Genomic DNA, 24,172 nt, shown 5'->3' on the forward strand with positions numbered 1-24,172 from the left:
TTTGTGTCTCGTTTGTGTTTTGTGTCTTGTTTTGTCGTTTTGTGTCTTGTTTTTGTCATTTTGTGTCTTGTTTTTGTTGTTTCATGTCTTGTTTTTGTCGTTTTGTGTCTTGTTTTTGTCGTTTTGTGTCTTGCTTTGTCGTTTTGTGTCTAGTTTTTGTCGTTTTGTGTCTTGTTTTTGTCATTTTGTGTCTTGCTTTGTCATATTGTCTTGTTTTTGTCGTTTTGTGTCTTGTTTTTGTCGTTTTGTGTCTTGCTTTGTCGTTTTGTGTCTAGTTTTTGTCGTTTTGTGTCTTGATTTTGTCGTTTTGTGTCTTGATTTTGTCGTTTTGTGTCTTGCTTTGTCGTTTTGTGTATAGTTTTTGTCGTTTTGTGTCTTGTTTTTGTCGTTTTGTGTCTTGCTTTGTCGTTTTGTGTCTAGTTTTTGTCGTTTTGTGTCTTGATTTTGTCATTTTGTGTCTTGCTTTGTCGTTTTGTGTCTTGTTTTTGTCGTTTTGTGTCTCGTTTTTGTCATTTTGTCTTGCTTTGTCATTTTGTGTCTTGTTTTTGTCATTTTGTGTCTTGATTTTGTTGTTTCATGTCTTGTTTTTGTCGTTTTGTGTCTCGTTTGTGTTTTGTGTCTTGTTTTGTCGTTTTGTGTCTTGTTTTTGTCGTTTTGTGTCTTGTTTTTGTTGTTTCATGTCTTGTTTTTGTCGTTTTGTGTCTTGTTTTTGTCGTTTTGTGTCTTGCTTTGTCGTTTTGTGTCTAGTTTTTGTCGTTTTGTGTCTTGTTTTTGTCATTTTGTGTCTTGCTTTGTCATATTGTCTTGTTTTTGTCGTTTTGTGTCTTGTTTTTGTCGTTTTGTGTCTTGCTTTGTCGTTTTGTGTCTAGTTTTTGTCGTTTTGTGTCTTGATTTTGTCATTTTGTGTCTTGCTTTGTCGTTTTGTGTCTTGTTTTTGTCGTTTTGTGTCTCGTTTTTGTCATTTTGTCTTGCTTTGTCATTTTGTGTCTTGTTTTTGTCATTTTGTGTCTTGATTTTGTTGTTTCATGTCTTGTTTTTGTCGTTTTGTGTCTCGTTTGTGTTTTGTGTCTTGTTTTGTCGTTTTGTGTCTTGTTTTTGTCGTTTTGTGTCTTGTTTTTGTTGTTTTGTGTCTTGTTTTTGTCGTTTTGTGTCTTGCTTTGTCGTTTTGTGTCTTGTTTTTGTCGTTTTGTGTCTTGCTTTGTCGTTTCGTGTCTTGTTTTTGTCGTTTTGTGTGTTGCTTTGTCATTTTGTGTCTAGTTTTTGTCATTTTGTGTCTTGCTTTGTCGTTTTGTGTCTTGCTTTGTCGTTTTGTGTCTTGTTTTTGTCGTTTTGTGTTTTGCTTTGTCGTTTTGTGTCTAGTTTTTGTCGTTTTGTGTCTTATTTTTGTCGTTTTGTGTCTTGTTTTTGTCATTTTGTGTCTTGCTTTGTCGTTTTGTGTCTTGTTTTTTCATTTTGTGTCTTGTTTTTGTCGTTTTGTCTTGTTTTTGTCATTTTGTGTCTTGCTTTGTCGTTTTGTGGCTTGCTTTGTCATTTTGTCTCGTTTTTGTCGTTTTGTGTCTTGCTTTGTCATTTTGTGTCTAGTTTTTGTCATTTTGTGTCTTGCTTTGTCGTTTTGTGTCTAGTTTTTGTCGTTTTGTGTCTTATTTTTGTCGTTTTGTGTCTCGTTTTGTGTCCGACACTGGAAATGTTGGGTCCGGGCCCATGGACTATGTAGCTAATCTGTTTATTACAGCGCCACCTTCTGGTGAAACATTACAGCATAGTAGACTAAATACTTCACATTTAGTTTCAAGTGTTCACGTCTTATTTCCTTGTGCATCTATTATATTTGAGACAGAACATGATGGTTCTGTTCTCTCCTGGTTCTACTCATAGATCCACATTCTAAACATCCAACCCAACACATCCTCCGTCCTTTTATTTTGGAATAGCAGAAATGCTCTTCCTGGATTTACATCTATGAATGAAAGCTGCATCAGAAGGCCACTCATTTCTTCTGTTCCATATGTTCTGTGATATAATAATCAGTCTGTTTCTGGACGTTTATTAAAGAGCCATTTAAACAGATCTGAAGACGCGTCACATGTGTTTGAGCTGCAGCAAGCAGAGAAAAAGCAAACAAGCAGAAAACAAGCAAACAAAGAGCATGAGAGGAAGGTTATCTAAGCAGAGCGACGGAACGTTTCCACATGAGCGGCCGCTAACATCACTTCTGCATCATCTGCTCTGAGTGCAGCACCTAAACTGCTGCTTCCAGCCAATCACAGCCCAGCAGGACCGCCTGTTTACTGCTTATATAAGAACACAACACCTACATCCACTAAATGTCACACTCATGATGCCTGTTTGGAGGCTTTTAACCCTTTCAGCTCCTGGTTCTGCTTTGGTTCCACACCAGAACCTCCTGGAGACACTGGAGTCTCTTTGGGGTATTTTTCCATCATTTTAGGCCCTTTTTGCATCTTGGCTGGTATTTAGCTTCTTTTTAACCCTCGTGTCGTCCTGTGGGTCAAAACTGACCCAGTTTAAAGTTTGAAAATGTGGAGAAAATAAATATTTCACAGTGAAACTTCTGATGTCCACATTTTCAACATTTTTGGGAACTCTTTAAACATTTTTTGGTGGAAAAAAATGTTAAAAATGTTTAAGAACATTCACATAAAAATCAACCAAAATCCAGCAAATTTCGCTGGATTTTGGTTGTTTTTTATGTGAATGAAGAGTCCTGACGGTTCTGTAGGCCACATCTCTAACCCAACAACAAGATAAGCACTTCCTGTTGCCAGGTTTGTTCAGCAAAAATATAAACTTCTTGTGCAAAATGACTAAATATGATCCAGTAATCTAAGAACCAGCATCCTGCAGAAGGAGAACTGTTGGTTCTGTAAGGGAACCTGGATGCTGATAGTTTGGACTTTTAAGTAAAAGTCCTTTGAATCCATGACTTTTCTCCTTCATGTTCTCCTTCTTGTTCTCCTTCTTGTTCTCCTTCATGTTCTTCTTCATGTTCTCCTTCATGTTCTTCTTGAAGTTCTACACATTCTCCTTTATGTTCTCCTCCATGTTCTTCTTCATGTTCTCCTTCATGTTCTTCTTGAAGCTCTCCTTCTTGTTCTCCTTCATGTTCTCCTTCATGTTCTCCTTTATGTTCTCCTTTATGTTCTCCTTCATGTTCTCCTTTATGTTCTTCTTTATGTTCTCCTTCATGTTCTTCTTGAAGCTCTCCTTCTTGTTCTCCTTCATGTTCTCCTTCATGTTCTCCTTTATGTTCTTCTTTATGTTCTCCTTCATGTTCTTCTTGAAGCTCTCCTTCTTGTTCTCCTTCATGTTCTCCTTCATGTTCTCCTTCATGTTCTCCTTTATGTTGTCCTTCATGTTCTTCTTGAAGTTCTTCTACACGTTCTCCTTCATGTTCTCCTTCATGCTCTCCTACATGTTCTCCTTCATGTTCTCCTTCATGCTCTCCTACATGTTCTCCTTCATGTTCTCCTTCATGTTCTCCTACATGTTCTCCTTTATGTTCTCCTTTATGTTCTCCTTCATGTTCTCCTTCATGTTCTCCTTTATGTTCTCCTTCATGTTCTTCTTGAAGTTCTCCTACACATTCTCCTTTATGTTCTCCTTCATGTTCTCCTTTATGTTCTCCTTCATGTTCTCCTTTATGTTCTCCTTCATGTTCTTCTTGAAGTTCTTCTATACGTTCTCCTTCATGCTCTCCTACATGTTCTCCTTCATGTTCTCCTACATGTTCTCCTTTATGTTCTCCTTCATGTTCTCCTTTATGTTCTCCTTCATGTTCTTCTTGAAGCTCTCCTTCTTGTTCTCCTACATGTTCTCCTTCATGTTCTCCTACATGTTCTCCTTTATGTTCTCCTTCATGTTCTTCTTCATGTTCTCCTTCATGTTCTTCTTGAAGCTCTCCTTCTTGTTCTCCTTCATGTTCTCCTTCATGTTCTCCTTTATGTTCTCCTTTATGTTCTCCTTCATGTTCTCCTTTATGTTCTTCTTTATGTTCTCCTTCATGTTCTTCTTGAAGCTCTCCTTCTTGTTCTCCTTCATGTTCTCCTTCATGTTCTCCTTCATGTTCTCCTTTATGTTCTCCTTCATGTTCTCCTTTATGTTCTTCTTTATGTTCTCCTTCATGTTCTTCTTGAAGCTCTCATTCTTGTTCTCCTTCATGTTCTCCTTCATGTTCTCCTTTATGTTCTCCTTCATGTTCTCCTTCATGTTCTCCTTCATGTTCTCCTTTATGTTCTCCTTCATGTTCTTCTTGAAGTTCTCCTACACGTTCTCCTTCATGTTCTCCTTCATGTTCTCCTTCATGTTCTCCTTTATGTTCTCCTTTATGTTCTCCTTCATGTTCTCCTTCATGCTCTCCTACATGTTCTCCTTCATGTTCTCCTTCATGTTCTTCATGTTCTCCTTCATGTTCTCCTTTGTTCTCCTTCATGTTCTCCTTTATGTTCTCCTTCATGTTCTCCTACATGTTCTCCTTTATGTTCTCCTTCATGTTCTCCTTTATGTTCTCCTTCATGTTCTCCTTTATGTTCTCCTTCATGCTCTCCTACATGTTCTCCTTCATGTTCTCCTTCATGTTCTTCATGTTCTCCTTCATGTTCTCCTTTATGTTCTCCTTCATGTTCTCCTTCATGCTCTCCTACATGTTCTCCTTCATGTTCTCCTTCATGTTCTTCATGTTCTCCTTCATGTTCTCCTTTGTTCTCCTTCATGTTCTCCTTTATGTTCTCCTTCATGTTCTCCTACATGTTCTCCTTTATGTTCTCCTTCATGTTCTCCTTTATGTTCTCCTTCATGTTCTCCTTTATGTTCTCCTTCATGTTCTTCTTGAAGTTCTCCTACACATTCTCCTTTATGTTCTCCTTCATGTTCTCCTTCATGTTCTCCTTTATGTTCTCCTTCATGTTCTCCTTTATGTTCTCCTTTATGTTCTTCTTGAAGTTCTTCTACACGTTCTCCTTCATGCTCTCCTACATGTTCTCCTTCATGTTCTCCTTCATGTTCTTCATGTTCTCCTTCATGTTCTCCTTTATGTTCTCCTTCATGTTCTTCTTGAAGTTCTCCTACACATTCTCCTTTATGTTCTCCTTCATGTTCTCCTACATGTTCTCCTTTATGTTCTCCTTCATGTTCTCCTTTATGTTCTCCTTCATGTTCTTCTTGAAGTTCTCCTACACATTCTCCTTTATGTTCTCCTTTATGTTCTCCTTTATGTTGTCCTTCATGTTCTTCTTGAAGTTCTTCTACACGTTCTCCTTCATGCTCTCCTACATGTTCTTCTTCATGTTCTCCTTTATGTTCTCCTTCATGTTCTTCTTGAAGTTCTTCTACACATTCTCCTTTATGTTCTCCTCCATGTTCTCCTTCATGTTCCTCTGGTCAGACTGTAGAACATTCTGCTGGTGTGGGTTCTCCATAAACCGTCCACAGTTTGTCCTGAGCCGCTCCTCCTGTAGAAGTCTTTATGCATGTGGAGTTCTGTGTTCATGTGTTCATGTGTTCATATGTTCATGTGTAACCCTCAGGGCGTTTTGGATTCTTTTTTGACTCTTTATTCATTAAGAAGTCAGAAGATAGTTGATTATCTGATCAGAAGTATTTTAGACGTTTCAGAGATTAGCAGAAGTAAATAAACGTGGTGGGCTAAATTCTGTGATTTTAGGTTCTTCAGTGAATATTTTCTGGTTTCTTTCCTTTGTGACGGTAAACTGAAGCTCTCTGGTGGTATAAATACACTGAAGTTAATAAATGAAGTAACAATAAAAGAATACTCCATAACTGCTCGTATTATTAGATCGATGAGGACAAATATCAGAGTGAAATACTTTATCAGGCGTTGATTTTATGGATCAACCACCAACAGTCAGGAAGGACTGAAATGAAAGAAGATCTTGGATTTATTTTGACTTTTATTCAGGATATTTAACCCTCGTGTCATCCTGTGGGTCATAATTGATCCCATTTTAAAGTTTGAAAATGTGGAAAATATATATATATATTTTCACAGTGAAACTTCTGATGTCCACATTTTCAACATTTTTGGGAAATTTTTCAACAATTTTTGGTGGAAAAAAATAAGTGTTTAAAATGTTTCTTAAGAACATTCACAAAAAAACAACCAAAATCCAATGAAATTCGCTGAAAATATTTTTTTTCTTTTCTTTAAAACGGATCATTTTTGACCCACAGGACAATATGAGGGTTAATGCAGTTTATTATTATAATGTTCTAATGTCATTATGTAGTTTATTAATAATAGTAATATATTTTAATACTACTATCTTATGGTTCTGTAAAGGCCAGCCTCAGACCCCCTTTGTGAATTTTGCGGCTATTTTTAGGGGCTTAAAGAGGGAAAATCCTGCTTTATTATCCACAGACGAGGTGGCACAACTGCGTCACATGAGTGTGGGTTTGAAATAATTTTATTTTCCAGCTGACAGCGTCACGTTCAGCTCCATGTGCTGCATCAGTCACGCATGAACTCACAGATTTAATTACTCAGTAATAATATTCACCAAGGCTCACCCTGGATAGAAATAGACTCTGGACTGTTCTGCTGTTTATAGCAATCAGCTGCTGGAGCGGCTGATGGTCGGGGGCGGAGCCACAAGCTCCCAGCAGCCAATCACACTCCGCTTGATTGAATTTTATACAAAGATGCTCCTGATAAAGTGTCCGATGGCGCTACATTAGCCTAGCCCTAACCTAGATGTACGTTAGCTTAGCCCTAACCCAGCTATACGTTAGCTTAGCCCTAACCCAGATGTACGTTAGCTTAGCCCTAACCCAGATGTACATTAGCCTAGCCCTAACCCAGATGTATGTTAGCCTAGCTCTAATCCAGATGTACGTTAGCCTAGCCCTAACCCAGATGTACGTTAGCCTAGCGCTAATCCAGATATACGTTAGCTGAACCTTAACCCAGATGTACGTTAGCTTAACCCCAGCCCAGATGTACATTAGCCTAACCCAGATGTACATTAGCCTAGCCCTAACCCAGATGTACATTAGCCTAGCTCTAATCCAGATGTACATTAGCCTAACCCCTAACCCAGATGTGCATTAGCCTAGCTCTAACCCATATGTGCATTTGCCTAACCCGGATGTACACTAGCCTAACCCAGATGTACATTAGCCTAGCTCTAATCCAGATGTACATTAGCCTAGCCCTAACCCAGATGTACATTAGCCTAGCTGTAATCCAGATGTACATTAGCCTAGCCCTAACCCAGATGTACATTAGCCTAACTCTAATCCAGATGTGCATTTGCCTAACCCTGATGTACATTAGCCTAGCTCTAACCCAGGTGTACATTAGCCTAGCTCTAATCCAGATGTACATTAGCCTAGCCCTAACCCAGATGTACATTAGCCTAGCTCTATCCCAGGTGTACATTTGCCTAACTCTAATCCAGATGTGCATTTGCCTAACCCAGATGTACATTAGCCTAGCTCTAACCCAGGTGTACATTAGCCTAGCTCTAATCCAGATGTACATTAGCCTAGCTCTAATCTAGATGTACGTTAGCCTAGCCCTAACCCAGATGTACGTTAGCCTAGCTCTAATCCAGATATACGTTAGCTGAACCTTAACCCAGATGTACATTAGCTTAACCCCAGCCCAGATGTACATTAGCCTAACCCAGATGTACATTAGCCTAGCCCTAACCCAGATGTACATTAGCCTAGCTCTAATCCAGATGTACATTAGCCTAACCCCTAACCCAGATGTGTATTAGCCTAGCTCTAACCCATATGTGCATTTGCCTAACCCGGATGTACACTAGCCTAACCCAGATGTACATTAGCCTAGCTCTAATCCAGATGTACATTAGCCTAGCTCTAATCCAGATGTACATTAGCCTAACCCCTAACCCAGATGTGCATTAGCCTAGCTCTAACCCAGGTGTGCATTTGCCTAACCCGGATGTACACTAGCCTAACCCAGATGTACATTAGCCTAGCTCTAATCCAGATGTACATTAGCCTAGCCCTAACCCAGATGTACATTAGCCTAGCTGTAATCCAGATGTACATTAGCCTAGCCCTAACCCAGATGTACATTAGCCTAACTCTAATCCAGATGTGCATTTGCCTAACCCAGATGTACATTAGCCTAGCTCTAACCCAGGTGTACATTAGCCTAGCCCTAACCCAGGTGTACATTAGCCTAGCTCTAATCCAGATGTACATTAGCCTAGCTCTAACCCAGGTGTACATTAGCCTAGCTCTAATCCAGATGTACATTAGCCTAACTCTAATCCAGATGTGCATTTGCCTAACCCAGATGTACATTAGCCTAGCTCTAACCCAGGTGTACATTAGCCTAGCTCTAATCCAGATGTACATTAGCCTAGCTCTAACCCAGGTGTACATTAGCCTAGCTCTAATCCAGATGTACATTAGCCTAACTCTAATCCAGATGTGCATTTGCCTAACCCAGATGTACATTAGCCTAGCTCTAACCCAGGTGTACATTAGCCTAGCTTTAACCCAGATGTACATTAGCCTAGCTCTAACCCAGGTGTACATTAGCCTAGCTCTAATCCAGATGTACATTAGCCTAGCCCTAACCCAGATGTACATTAGCGTAGCCCTAATCCAGATGTACATTAGCCATCTGGGTTAGGGTTTTTCCTCTTATTTTGTATTTAGTTTTTTTACTCTCTTTGTGGTGGTTTTCTCTCCTCATCTTGTAGATGTTTTGCTATCTCCATGTTTCCTCTCTACTCTGGTCAACATCTGTAGATGTTCCACCGTGCTGGATGGATCTCTAACATTCTGTTCACTGTTTCTGCTGAGTTTATTTCAGTTTCTCTGAGGAAACACTGCCTGCAGTTCAACCTGAAACTCTCTGAATGTTTTGGTCTCAACTGGTCCTGGAGAACAGTTCCTAGATGGTTCCTGTGTAGTTCCTAGATGGTTCCTGGTAGGTTCCTGGGTAGTTCCGAGATGGTTCCTTGGTAGTTCCTACATGGTTCCTGGTCGGTTCCTGGGTAGTTCCTAGATGGTTCCTGTGTACTTCCTAGATGCTTCCTGTCAGGTTCCCGGGTAGTTCCTAGATGGTTCCTAGGTAGTTCCTAGATGGTTCCTGGTAGGTTCCTAGATGGTTCCTGGGTAGTTCCTAGATGGTTCCTGGTAGGTTGGTTTCTAGGTAGTTCCTGCATGGTTTTTCATAGGTTTCTGGAACCAGGAGGAGGAAGGTTCTGGTTCTGGTTCTACTGGATCCGGTTTTAAGAAACACTTTATAGTGAATTCAATAAAACGGCACTTTGAGATCGGATTGAGTTGAATTCTGCGATGGAATAACGAGATCCAGATAATGTTCCAGGATGGTCTGTAGCTGTTTAACCCTCATGTCGTCCTGCGGGTCAAACTGTCCCGTTTTAAAGTTTGAAAATGTGGGAAAAAAAGCTGATTTTCACAGTGAAACTTCTGATGTCCACATTTTCAACATTTTTGGGAAATGTTTGAAGATTTTTTGGTGGAAAAAAAAGAAATGTTAAAAATGTTTCTTAAGAACATTCACATAAAAATCTTTTGGTTGATTTTTTGTGAATGTTCTTAAAGAAAACATTAGCAGTTTTACTGATATATATATGGAATCACTTTAGATATTTTTAGGATTTTTTTGGAAGATGTTTACTCATTTTTTGAAAATATTTACAAGAATTTTCCTGCCAAATTTGGGGGAATTTTTAAAATAAAACTTTTAATTCATTCATTCATTCATTCATTCATTCATTGATTCAACTGTCAACCACAATTTTATTTGAATTGAAAAACTTCACTTATTGTGTCAAATATTGCTATTTGACAAAACTGCAATTAATTGCGATTAATTGATTACAAAGCCTGTAACTAAGTAGATTAAACTTTTTAATTGCATCCCACCACTAATATATATATATATATATATATATATATATATATATATATATATATATATATATATATATATATATATATATATATATATATAAATGAATGAATGAATGAACACAGATGGAATTATGTAGTAAACAAGAAGTGTGAAATAAGTCAGAACATGTTTTATATTTTAGATTCTTTACTTTGATTCCTGCTTTGAACTCTCTTGTTCTTCTCTGGATGAGCTTCATGAGGTAGAACCTGAAATGGTTCCACTTAACATGTGTTCCTTGTCAAAGTTCATTAGTGGAGTTTTTTCCTTCTTAATGGGGTTAGGACCATCAGAAGTCAGCTTGGTCCACAGCTGACAGCCCTATTGGACAACTGTTGGAATCCAGATTATGGAAGAACCAATCAGCTAAGAGAACTGAGAGTCCATCATTACTTTAAGATCTGAAGGTCAGTCAGTCTGGAAAATTGCAAAAACTTTGATTGAATCCTCCAGGAACCATCTAGGAACTACCCAGGAACCTACCGGGAACCATCTAGGAACTACCCAGGAACCTACGAAAAACCATCTAGGAACTACCCAGGAACCATCTAGGAACTACCCAGGAACCTACCAGGAACCATCTAGGAACTACGCAGGAACATACCAGGAACCATCTAGGAACTACCCAGGAACCATCTAGGAACCTACTAGGAACTACCCAGGAACCTACGAAAAACCATCTAGGAACTACCCAGGAACATACCAGGAACCATCTAGGAACTACCCAGAAACCTACCAGGAACCAGCTAGGAACTACCCAGGAATCTTTAAAGAACCATATAGGCACTACCCATGAACCATCTAGGAACTATCTAGGAACTACCCAGGAACCATCTAGGAACCTACTAGGAACTACCCAGGAATCTTTAAAGAACCATATAGGCACTACCCAGGCACCATCTAGGAACTATCTAGGAACTACCCAGGAACCATCTAGGAACCTACTAGGAACTACCCAGGAATCTTTCAAGAACCATATAGGCACTACCCAGGAACCATCTAGGAACTATCTAGGAACTACCCAGGAACCATCTAGGAACTACCCAGGGACCTATCAGGACTTTGAATGTATCTCCATGTTCAGTTTCTAAAACCATCCAGCTCTACGACCAAACTGTCTCCATGAGGACCTCCCCAGGAAAGGAAGACCAAGAGTCTCCTCTACTGCTGAGGAGAAGTTCATCCGAGTCTCCAGCCTCAGAAATGTCCTGTTAACAGCAGCTCAGATTAGAGTCCAGATAAATACCACCCAGAGTTCTAGTAGCAGACACATCTCTACATCAGCTGTTCAGAGGAGACTGAACCAATCAGGCCTTTATGGTCCAGCAGCTGCTCAGAAACCACTACCAAGGAAAAGCAACCAGTAGCAGAGATTAGTTTGGACCCAGAAACACCAGGAATGGACATTAGACCAGTGGAGATCTGGGCTCTGGTCTGATGAGTCCTAATGTGAGATCTTGAGATCAGGCTGTGGAAGGTCTATCTGACCAAGAAGGAGAAGGATGGTAGAAGCAAAATTTTGACAAGATTTATGTAATTTTAGACTAATTTTAAGCCATTTTGGACATTTTTTGGTCATTTTGGACATTAGACCAGTGGAGATCTGGGCTCTGGTCTGATGAGTCCTAATGTGAGATCTTTGGTTCCACCCGCCGTGTCTTTGTGAGACCAGAAAAGGTGATGGATGGTCTCTACATGCATGGTTCCCACCATGAAGCATGGAGGAGGAGGTGTGATGGTCACTGTTGGGGATTTATTCCAAACTGAAGGAACCCTGAACCAGCATGACTACCACAGCATCCTGCAGTGACATGACATCCCATCTGGTTTAGTTGGACCATCATTTATTCTCCAGCAGGGCAATGAGCCCAAACACACCTCCAGGCTGTGGAAGGACTATCTGACCAAGGAGATGATGGGGATGACCTGGCCTCCACAGTCACCTGACCTGAACCCAGTCCAGATGTTTGGGATGAGATGGACATCAGAGTGAAGGCAGAAGGACCAACAAGTTCTAAGCATCTCTGGAACTCCTTCAAGACTGTTGAAGAACCATTTCAGGTTCTACCTCATGAAGCTCATCCAGAGAATAACAAGAGTGAGCAAAGCAGAAATCAGAACAAAGGGTGGCTGTTTGGAAGAATCTAACAGGACGGACATATTTTGAGTCATTATTGGTAATCTTTGATTCAAATTCAATCATTTTGAACTCATTTTAAGTCTTTCTGGGACTTGTTCAGGGTTATCTGGGACTTCTTTTGGGTCATTTGCGACAAGATTTAACAAATTTTGGATGTATTTTGAGTCATTTTGTACAATTTTTTAACACATTTTGGGACATTTTGAGTAGTTTTGAACAGGTTTGGAGTCATTTTGGACTAATTTCAACTGACTTATTTCTGACTTATTTCACTCTGTTTTGTTTCCTCCATAATTCCAGATGTGTTCATTCATAGTTTGATGCCTTCAGTGAGAATCTACAGTGGAAATATTCATGAAGATAAAGATGAACAGTAAATGAGAAGCTGTGTTCAAACTAACGACTGGTAGTTTTTTATATATATATATATATATATATATATATATATATATATATATATATATATATATATATATATATATATATATATATATATATATAAAATATATATATATATAGTGACAGCTGTAGGGCTCTTTTCATGCTGTTGCTGTCAGATTTCCCATAATTCCTGTCCATCCCAGAAGCAGCCGGAGCGTCTCTGGATTATGGAGGTTTTGGTGTGAAAACAGATTTGGATACGATCAGTTTGTGCTTCCAGATTTGAGATGTGTGACTTGTTTTTCTCTCTGCTGAGGTCTGAAATGTGTCCAGATCCTTTTAAAACTGCCGTCCCGTCTGAGTAACGGCTTCAAAAACATGCTAAGTCTGCGGCGCTGCGACCTGCCGGGATTTGCAGCGTCTGCTATTAAGTACATAATGCCGAGTGCTCCGTGATCCGCCGGCCATCTTCACAGCCGGAGGTCAGCAAAGGTCTGCGGTGAAAAACATCCGACGAGCTCATCCTTCACTCCACAACTCAGACAGATATTTATCATGTTAATGCTGTGTATATGTCTGAACAGTAGAATAGAATGAAAAACATCTATATTGTTGCTTCTTTACCTCAAAGTTTGAAGATTAAAGACTAAAAATAGCACCACAAGCTAACAGATAAATACTGATGATCAACACCAATAAAGCTGCTGATATATAAAACATAAAGTGCATTACTTTAGCAGATGAAACATGGCATCAGGATTGAGTTTTGTCTCTGGTGTTTAGAATCTGAGATAAAAACACGTCAGTGAAAGCAGAAAGAGCATATTTAACCCTCCTGTTGTCTTCATTTACAGGCACCAAAAAATATTGTTTCCTTCTGTGGAAAAAAAAATCCAAAAATTCAGCAAAAAAAAAATCCCCAAATTTCTGAAAATTTGCAAAACCTTCAGGAAGAAAGTTCCAATAATTCCGTAAAAGTTTCCCTTAAATTTTTTTTAAAATATCCCCCAAATTTGGCAAGAAAATTCTTGCAAATATTTTCAACAAATTAGTAAAAATCTTCCCAAAAAATCCTGAAAAAATATCTAAAGTGATTCCATATATATCAGTAAAACTTCTAATATTTTCTTAAAGAACATTCACATAAAAATCAACCAAAATCCAGTGAAATTCGCTGGATTTTGGTTGAATTTTTTTGTGGAAGTTCTTGAGATACATTTCTTTTTTTCCACAAAAAAATGTTGAAAAATTTCCCAAAAATGTTGAAAATGTAGACATCAGAAATTTCATTGTAAAATTTTTTTCACACGTTTTCAAACTTTAAATTTGCAAAACCTTCAGGAAGAATATTCCAATAATTCCTTAAAAGTTTCCCGTGCACGTTTTTTTTTAAATGCCCCACATTTGGCAAGAAAATTCTTGTAAATATTTTCAAAAAATGAGTAAAAATCTTCCAAAAAAAAATCCTAAAAATATCTCGTGATTCTATATATATCAGTAAAACTTCTAATATTTTCTTCTAATGTCTTCTTTAGAAACATTTCTTTTTTCCACCAAAAATTTTATATATTTTAATAAACTGCTACCTGTTTGTCCCCTGTGGGCCTCCATACTGTCAACTCTGATAAAGTTCTTTAAGCTGTGGATTCACGCTGATGAAGACGTGATGGGGTGACCTTCAGCATCCACTTATCGTCACGGCAACACGAGCCAGAGGACGAGGTCGATGCAAGCTCAGCTGTTTGTGCGGAAAGCGGTCACCATGGCAACCAGGGATGACTGCAAATTAGTGGCGGAAGCAAAAAAAAAACCCCACAAAATCTGAGCTGTTTTCTGAGCCGACAGCAGCAGCAGAAGAAAAACAGCCTCCAGGGAGGTTAGCGTGATGTTTCACAACCACAGACAAACGGTCCTCTTTAGTCCACCCAAAACCAACAAACACCAACGACTGAAGACACACACATAAACAAACACACATACATGGGTAGAAAGTCACGCCAACATACGTGCAGAAATCTGTTCAATCTCCTAAACGTGTTCATTTAAAGTAAAACGTGAGAAGAAACAAAAGACTTCAGTCCTGAAACCCACTAGAGATCATTTCACCTTTTAGTAAACATAACAGCAGAGACAGAAGTCCTGCAGCGCCACCTAGTGGACCTCTGGGAGACGAACAGCTTCCTTTTATATCCAATTATTCACTTACCACAAACCTGTTTTCAGTGATTAATCACAGAAATACAAAACTCTAAATTCTCAAGATGCTAGTAGGAATAAAATAATTATGAATAATAATAATATGTTTTTATTTTAGCAGTAGCGTTACAAAATGTTACACAAAGGAATTAAAAAGAGCAATAAGACAACAGTAAAATAATAAATCTAATTTAAACACTAAAAAGTGACTTTAAACCATTAAGAAGATTCGATTTATGAACAAATACCCGAAAGGATGAAGAAAATTAAGACAATAGAGTCATTTTAATTTTATTTTTTATTTATTCAATTGATTTTAGGACTTACATTGATTAATTTAATACATAATTTACTGTTTTTCAGCTGCATGTTTAAAACTACAGAGATCCAAATTCATATTTTACTCATCAAACTGTTTAGAAATGATTTTAGTTCAATGGTTTTAATCAGTGATTAAAGTTTAAATGTTCAGGATTTCAGTCCTGCAGCTTCATTTCTAAACATGAATGCAGTTAAATGTTTATTTTATTTGTTAATTATTCTAACGTTGTGTTGAACCTGTTCTTCACCTGATTCAAGCAGCTGAATTTATTTGTTTAACTTTTCAAAACGTTGTTTGACAGAAACAGGATAAATGAAATACAACCAAAATTAATACGACAGATCACAGAAGTCTGATCCGGAGCTTCTCCAGGAATTAAAACACACATTTTACTTCTCCGTTCTGTTATTGGTTCTGACAATGAACACAGTTTGAACAGTTTTGTTTCTTTACGTCCAACAAGCAGCTAAAACCAGTAAAACCTGACTCTGAATGTTCTTTGTTTGGGTATAAATTTAGATCATACCTGATTTCACCAGCTGATTTATACGGTATTTTAAGACTGAAATGTTAGTCTGGATTTAACCTCACTGATATTTTAAAGCTGGTAGGAACACTGATTACATATATGAACCATCTCTGAGACACCAGAATAATACCTGAAATATTTAAACTGTTTTCTCAGAGCCTTTGATGAATGGATGTGATCACAGGTTGGCTTTCTAGGCCTCCATAGTTGTTTGTGGAGAATATTTTTAACCAGCTTCAGGAAACCAGACGGACAGTGGTCGATCTGACTGAAAACTTCTGCTGCTTTATCAGATGTTTTCCTCTCAGTGGGACCAAAACCTCCTAAATGAACATCCAGTTGTTCTACAGTGACTTGAAACTCTAACCCTAATCTTAACCTTAACCCTAACTCTATCTCTAACCCTACAAACCCTATAACTCTAACCCTAACCCAAACCTAACTCTATCTCTAACGCTAATCTTAACTCTAATCTTAACTCTAACTCTAACCTTAACACTAACTGTAACCCTTCAGTGTAGCAGTAAAAGGGTTAGATTAGGGTCACATTGAAGATGAATTTCCCTAACCTTTCCCTGATGAATTCCCTCTGAAAATAAGATTTGGACTGCAGACGTCTGTAATATCTTTTTAACCTTGAATCTATGCAGCTAAGGTATAGCTCACCTGCTAACACATAGAACCTAAAACCCTGAGGACTCTGGCTCGACTCCAATATGACTGACCTCTTTATAAAGTTGAATGAACATTTCATGACTGTTTTGGGTTACTATCCCCCTTAAAGCTATGGACCAAAAGTATAGCTCCCTTCGTAGAACACAAACTTCAAACCCCTCAGGGTCCTGGTTCAAATCCTGTGGGGCCAATCTCTTCACGAAGTTTGATAAACAGTTCATGATGTATTTGGGTTAAAATCCCATGAAATCTACAGAATAGAGGTATGGCTCACCTGGATGGACACAGGACTTCAACTCCGGAGGGCTCTGGATTGAGTCCTGCACGGCCAACCTCTCCATGAGCATCCTATGATCAATCTGGGTTGAATGTCTGCACTTGATAATCTCTTTGAGGGAATGTTGTTGTCCACTTTTTACAAATTTCTAAATAACTAGTTATATTCTGGCATTGCCCAGTAGGGGATCAAGCACTATATGATGTCACATTGTCACCAGTTCCTTTTATCGTACGTTCTTACAAGCATGTTGTTATTTTAAACCCAAGTCTTTAGGCCTGCACAAACAGAATGGCAATCCCTAAACACTAAACCCTAACCCCATCCCAACCCTAACCCCAACCCAACCCTAACCCCAACCCAACCCTAACCACTAAACCCTAGCCCTAAGCCTTCCCCTAACCTTAACCCCAACCCTTTCCTTAACCTTAACTCTAACCTTAGCTCTAACCCTACAGTTTAGAGGATTAGAGACTAAATTGATGGCGGGCTATTTGCTCATTAATGAACCAGTTTAAATTCTGAATTCTATTTTCAGCTTCTTCAGTGTGAATATTTTCTGGTTTCTTTCCTCCTCTATGATCATAAACTGAACAAGACATTTTTCTGATGTTTTAGAAACCGAACAGCTGAAAATATTCCACAGATTAACTGATAGCGGTAGTATTAATTATTGTAGGAGCTTCAGTAGAAATCCGCTGGACTTCTCCTTCAGTAACCTCTAAGAGAAGTTCTGTTGATTTCTACTGAAGCTCTTGATCAGAATTAGTCCCATCCCAGCTGGCTGGTAGAAAGACTTCATGTTTAAGGCTCTTTACTGTTGGTTTTTCCAGTATTTATAGCTGACACCAGTGGTTCCTGAAACCAGCTCCATTTAGAAATGCAGCTTTTCTTTCATGTGAGTCTCGGTCCAGATGATAACACCTGTTTTCTCACCTTAAAACCATCTCCTCCTGACCTGTCTGTTTGAGGAGACATTGGTGGAAATGCTGTCCTATCAGGTGACTTTTGGTTGAAACATGGTAAAAACAGGACTTTTCTGTCACTGAAACTGTTTGATTAAAACGTGAGGAAGCTGCAGCGCTAAAAGAAAAGTGCAGATTTTCTTTGTAGCGCAGCAGGACGACAGATTCCTGAACGGTTAAAGGCAGAGTTTCTATCCACTGACGTCTCAGCTGTGTGAATTTTGGGCTGGCGGGATGAGATTAAACTCTCCTTTCAAATCTCAGTTTAGCCTTTTATTTGAACCCCAGCATCCATTTCTCAGAGTCCTGACGTCGTGAGAGGCCGGTTGAAAGCTCCAGCATCTCCTGTGTTTGTTCAGCAGCAGAGGCAGTGATACAGGCCACACCGGCACCTCGTGTTCTCCTTGGAGAACATTTGTCGGGGGAAAGCGAAGGAGGAAAGTTCTCCTGCTTGCTGGATTTGTCTGCTGCATATGCTGCGGTGGATTACGCTGATCCAACTTAATGCCTAAGACCATGCAATCATTCATAACTACAGGAGCTGCTGAGGGCAGCCGTGGATGCTCCCGGCACCATCTGCCGCTGCCGGGGGGATTAACTTCGAGGAAGATGCTGAGGTGGGGGTGGAGGCGTGCGGACCCCGAGCTGCCGACCACCAGCACAAACATGCTGCCATCCCAAAACCTCTGTCACCGTTAAAGTTCCCATCAAACCCAGATATCTGGAACCTTTACACCTTCCTTCCCGTTAGAGCTGCAATGTCAGAAAATCCTGAATATTAGTCGACAGTTTCAGTACTTAACCATTTTTCAATGACCCATTTTCAGTAAAGGCTCAGAGAGAAAGCTTTTCAACCCTCGCGTCGTCCTGCGGGTCAAAATTGACCCATTTTAAAGTTTGAAAATGTGGGAAAAATATGAATTTTCACAGTGAAACTTCTGATGTCCACATTTTCAACATTTTTGGGAAATCTTTGAACTTTTTTTGGTGGAAAAAAAGAAATGTTAAAAATGTTTCTTGAGAACATTCACCTAAAAATCAATCAAAATCCAGCAAATTTCATTGGATTTTGGTTGATTTTTTCGTGAATATCCTTAAAGAAAATATTAGAAGTTTTACTGATATATATGGAATCACTTTAGATATTTTTAGCCTTTTTTAAAAAGATTTTTACTCATTTTTTGAAAACATTTACAAGAATTTTCTTGCCAAATTTGGGGGCTTTTTTAAAATAAAACTTTTAAGGGAAACTTTTAAGGAATTATTGGAATTTTCTTCCTGAAGGTTTTCTCAAATTTTCAGTAGTTTGGGGAATTTTTTGCTGAATTTTTGATTTTTTTTTCAGACAAGGAACCAATATGTTTTGGTGCCCATAAATGAAGACAACAGGAGGGTTAAAGAATGAGCATCACTGTGAGATAATTATAGCAGAAAAGGGTTTCATATCCTGAATACTGCAGTATTTACTGTGTGGGTTCTTGGACCATTTGTACTACTACTGCCGAGTAATTTAGGATTTTAACAGTACTAGTACTCTCATCAATCCGGTACTTTAACGGTATCCCTTTTAGTCCTTGCTGATAGTTTTTTTAAGAGGAAAAAATGAATGAATTAAGAGCAGAATCAAGATAATTTAATTTTCTCCATCAGTGCTCTGCAGCAGCTTTGTTTTAAACAGATCTCTGTCATAAACTATAATGTGATGATTGAAATGTAGATTACCAACAGCAGTTATTTACTGCTGATTAATTTATAGATACTAATGTTGGGTCAGGACACACATTTTACTCACTAATTAAAATGTGTTTCATTAAACTGTACAGCATTATTTAACAATTTAAAGACTGGGGTTAGTTTAAGAGTCCAGGTGTCCCCACCTTCATGGATGGATGGATGATGGATGGATTGATGCTGGATGGATGGATGCTGGATGGATGGATGGATTGATGGATGGATGCTGGATGGATGGATGGATGATGATGGATGGATGGATGATGGATGGATGGATTGATGCTGGATGGATGGATGATGATGGATGGATTATGATTGATGGATGGATTAATGGATGGATGCTGGATGGATGGATGTATGATGATGGATGGATGATGGTAGGATGGTTAGTTGGATGGATGGATGGATGTTGGATGGATGGATGGATGATGGATGATGATGGATGGATGATGGTAGGATGGTTAGTTGGATGTATGGATGGATGGTTGGCTGGATGGATGGATGATGATGGATGGATGATATATGATGGATGGATGTTGGATGGATGGATGGATGTTAGATGGATGGATGGATGGTTAGTTGGATGGATGGATGAATATATGATGGATGGATGTTAGTTGGATGGATGATGGATGGATTTGTTGTATATCTGCACTAAATAAATAAATGAACTGAATATCATGCACTAATCTAAAAACAAGAGAACTTCTTGATCTGAACCATTCCTCCACTAAGGTCTGATCTTCTCTTTGTTTCCAGAGACTTGAAGTCCTCCGACCATCCAGGAAGACCATCCAACGCAGGATTCCCTCCACCAGGAATTACACAAACACATGGAAACTGCTGCTGTGTTTGGAAAACCAGGCATCTACGCCCCACTTTTTTGGAACTCTGTGCCTTCAACCAAAACCCGCCGGTGAAACTTCTGAAGCTTTTTCTTCTTCTCCTTGACTCAGTGGAGATACCTGCCTGATGGAGGAGGACCTGGATGGTGCTGCTGTCTCTCTGGAGAAAAAAAAAACAAAACAATCAACATTTCAATCAATCTAAAGTCCCAACGTATTCTTTTTTTTCTACAAATTGTGTCAGTGATTTCCTTCTGATCGGAAGAAATCCCTTGCTGTGCAATATCAGTGGATATTTCTGTGAAGTTGTCATGTGGACGCAAACGTTTCGGTTTATTTTTGTAACGATGTTTTCCTGATATCTATTTTTCTAAAGTGGCGTATGACAGATGAGGAGAAAAGAAAAAAAGAACTCATTTTGAGGGAGAATGGAGGTAAAGTTGTTGGTAAAGTTTAGTTTTCCTCAGAAACAGCCCTTCCTGCTCTGACCAGGGCCAAAGCCATAGCCTATCTCAGATATCATCGATGCACTGGAGCTCCAAACAAACAGCGAGATGCATTCAGGGTCCCTCAGTCCGTGGACGCCACCACAGACTCCTCGTCTCAGCTGTTGGGTTTATCGAGCAACGCTTGCTGTTTCTTCAGGGGCTTGAATCTGAAGTATTTAGTATTCTCTACCTTCGTGTGGCCTGTTCTTCTTCTCGCTGTTATTTTGTACTTCCTCCTACATATCAACCAAGCAACTAGAAGTGGCATGATTCTGTGTGTGTGACTGAGAAAAATGAGTGTTTTTTTGCTAGAATGGGATGGAAAGTTACTGTAAATTCTCAAATAAATGACAAAGTGAAGGAAGGGAAAACTGCTAAAATAAAAAGATGTTAATCTTAAAAACAGCAACTGATCAGTTAGCAGGAACCACGGAACACTTTAGGATGGTGTTCTTCATCTTTAGCCCTCGTGTCGTCCTGCAGGTCAAATCCTTTTAATGTTTGAAAATGTGGAAAAAAAAATATTTTCACAGTAAAGCTTCTGATGTCCACATTTTCAACATTTTTGGGAAATTTTGGAACATTTTTTGGTGGAAAAAAAATGTTTAAAATGTTTCTTAAGAACATTCACATAAAAATCAACCAAAATCCAGCACTGGATTTTGGTTGATTTTTATGTGAATGTTCTTAAAGAAAATATTAGAAGTTTTACTGATATGTATGGAATCACTTCAGATATTTTTAGGATTTTTTTGGGAAAATTTTTACTAATTTTTTGAAAATATTTACAAGAATTTTCTTGCTAAATTTGGATGATTTAGCAAGAAAATTCTACTTTAAAGTAAAACTTTGAATATTTTCTTTAAGAACTTTTTTAACATTTCTTTTTTTCCACCCAAAAATGTTGAAAATGTGGGTTAGGGTTACACTGTGTGGTTTCACTGTGAAAATATATTTTTTTCCCACATTTTCAAATTTTAAAATGAGTCATTTGACTAAACTGATTCGAAATTTGTTCAAATGGACTCAAAACTTGTTTAAAATGACTCGAAACTTGACCAGAATGACCTGAAATTTGACCAAAATGACTCGAAACTTGAACAAAATGACTTAAAACTGGTCCAAAATGACTCGAAACTTGTTCAAACTTGAACTTGTTCATTTTGACCCACAGAACGACACGAGGGTTAATCTGGTACCTCGGAATGATAGATGGTTGTGTTTCAGTTTCTCATTTTGACTTGGTGAGGCGCATTACAAACATATTAATTTCAGCAATAGGAGGATTTTTTTTTCTGCCATCTTTGCCCTTCATTTTTACTGCTCATGAAAAGGTTTTACAGACATTTGACATGTCAACATTACAACTTTAAATCCTTTCCTGGTTAAATAAAGGTGTTTTTTCATCAAAAATTGCTCACATTTTAAACTGAACATATTTTCATGAGTACATTATGCTGTACGCTCCTGGTGAAACAGACAGTTTTGTGTGAAAAACTGAAGGAGTTTTAATGAAAAACAAATGAGCAAAACCACGAGTTAAAGATGAACAAAGACGGAGGCCTCTTCAGATGTTCTGTTCAAGGATCGTCACTGTCTGAGAATTTACAGTAACTCCTGTTTATTGTTTGGATCGTGTTTTCTGCAGTTGTGAATTATGTTTTCCGTGTTTCCTAGAAGCTGCTATCCCTGTACTGTGTAGACTGGAGTCGTCCAGCCTTATCCCAGCTCTAACATTGTCCTCTCACTCTCCATATACCTCACAAACATCTCATAGTTCCTCACCATCAGCTCACTTCAGGTGGTCCAGTTTGTGTCTCTCAGGGAACCAGTAAAGCAGATCCATCCACTCAGAATGACTTTAACCTGTTTGATCCTTCAGTGAAAGCAGAACAGGATGTGGCCAAAAGTATGTGGACACCAAAACTAACTCATGTATTGCAAAAGCTCAACATCTTACCAAGTATATTTGTCCTATTTTTAGTCAAAATGTCTCATCCCGCTTGATAAAGATAAATTCACTTAACAAGAGACATTTCAGCAGATAGAGGGACTTGTTTTAAGACAATGCATCTTAAATATCTTGTTAAGTCAAACAATCTTGAAATTGTCTTGTTTTGAGTTGAATTTTACAAGAAAACTCAAAATAAGTTTAACCTTCGTGTTGTCCTGCGGGTCACAATTGACCAGTTTTAAAGTTTGAAAATGTGGGAAAAAATATATATTTTCACAGTGAAACTTCTGATGTCCACATTTTCAACATTTTTTGGGAAACTTTGAACATTTTTTGGTGGGAAAAAAGAAATGTTAAAAATGTTTCTTAAGAACATTCACAAAAAAATCAGCCAAAATCCAGCAAAATATTACAAGTTTTACTGATATATATGTAATCATTTTAGATATTTTTAGGATTTTTTGTAAGATTTTTAATCATTTTTTGAAAAATATTTACAAGAATTTTCTTGCCAAATTTGGGGGATTTTTTTTCAACTTTTAAGGAATCACTGGAATTTTCTTCCTAAAGGTTTTGCAAATTTTCAGAAACTTGGGGAATTTTTTGCTGAATTTTTGGATTTTTTTCAGACAAGGAAACAATATTTTTGGTGCCTGTAAATGAAGACAGCAGGAGGGTAAATGTGGTGGAAAAGAACAAGTTCATAAGAATCCCAGACTAACCCTCACTGAAGCGTCTCGGTAAGACTTTTGGCCGATCCTGTTTATCTGCTCTAAAAAAAAAGATTTGAAATATTTTAACAACATTTTTTTTTGTTGAGGTGACAGCAAGAGAAAGGAAGGCGTCCTTTTGACTCTGCTTTACTGAACACCCGATCAGTTTTAATGGACCAAAAACCCTGAAGTATCAGAGTTTGTCTCCTTTGAATGAACAAACTCACAGCGATTATCCTAATAGAAACCCCTCAGAGGCACGAACTGGAACTCTGTGCCAGAAAATTCTGCATCGTTTTGGACATTTCCAGTATTTCTTTAGTTTGCAGAGTGTTCCTTTTACTGCATGGTTCTGACTGAATACAGCCCGACTCTCAGTGAACCCAGGGATGTTGTGTTCTGTCTGCAGTAGTGGATTAGTTTCTCCTGTGTGGAGTCCGTAGACTTCGCTGCCTGTAAGTGTGAATCTTCCGTGAAACTGCCTCCTTTACCGACTCCGTTCCTTAAACAAAGCTGCCAAACTGGTCTGAATAAGCCAAAAGTTTTTCTGTGTTTAGGTGGTTTAAGTGTTTTACATGTTAAACCTCATCCCGTTAATGTTACATTGTGTTTTTAACAAGAAGAATCCTGTTTGTTAAACTGTTGATAATATATGCAGAAGACTTATGAAATAAACTGAAACTAACTCACGTGTGTGTTTATTGGCTGTGTGAAAGTGTTGCTGCTGTGGTGTCTAACAATGGATCACGCTGTTGGAAACAAGAGGTTTTGTGCTTTCAAGTGATGACTCGGACTGAGATACAGTATCTGTTGTGTGTTTCATTACAGCAGTGAAGATGGTTGTGTTTTGGATCTGAGGATCATCACCGTCATAGAGCCTCTAGAACCACCATCTGCCAACATGCTAATGTTCCCTCATCACATTCTCCACTGCTTGCTGTTTTTTGGTCATTGTTTGTGGAGGAGCAAATGAAACATTGAACCTGCAGCTACATTTTGCAGCTGTAGGCTTA

At 38.5% G+C, this 24,172-nt stretch overlaps 1 protein-coding gene across 2 annotated transcripts in view; it reads left to right on the plus strand.

Moving 5' to 3' along the window:
• The window catches only part of LOC111571319 (potassium voltage-gated channel subfamily A member 1), a 46,677-nt gene extending 22,829 nt beyond the window's left edge, over window positions 1–23,848 (plus strand). For both annotated transcript variants that reach the window (XM_055006760.1, XM_055006759.1), the window contains one exon: window positions 19,919–23,848. The gene's annotated coding sequence lies outside the window, so the exon portion shown is untranslated. The remainder of the gene's footprint in view (window positions 1–19,918) is intronic.
• The last annotated feature ends 324 nt before the right edge of the window (window positions 23,849–24,172 follow it).

This window comes from Amphiprion ocellaris, chromosome 21 (assembly GCF_022539595.1).
Source record: "Amphiprion ocellaris isolate individual 3 ecotype Okinawa chromosome 21, ASM2253959v1, whole genome shotgun sequence".
NCBI lineage: Eukaryota > Metazoa > Chordata > Actinopteri > Pomacentridae > Amphiprion > Amphiprion ocellaris.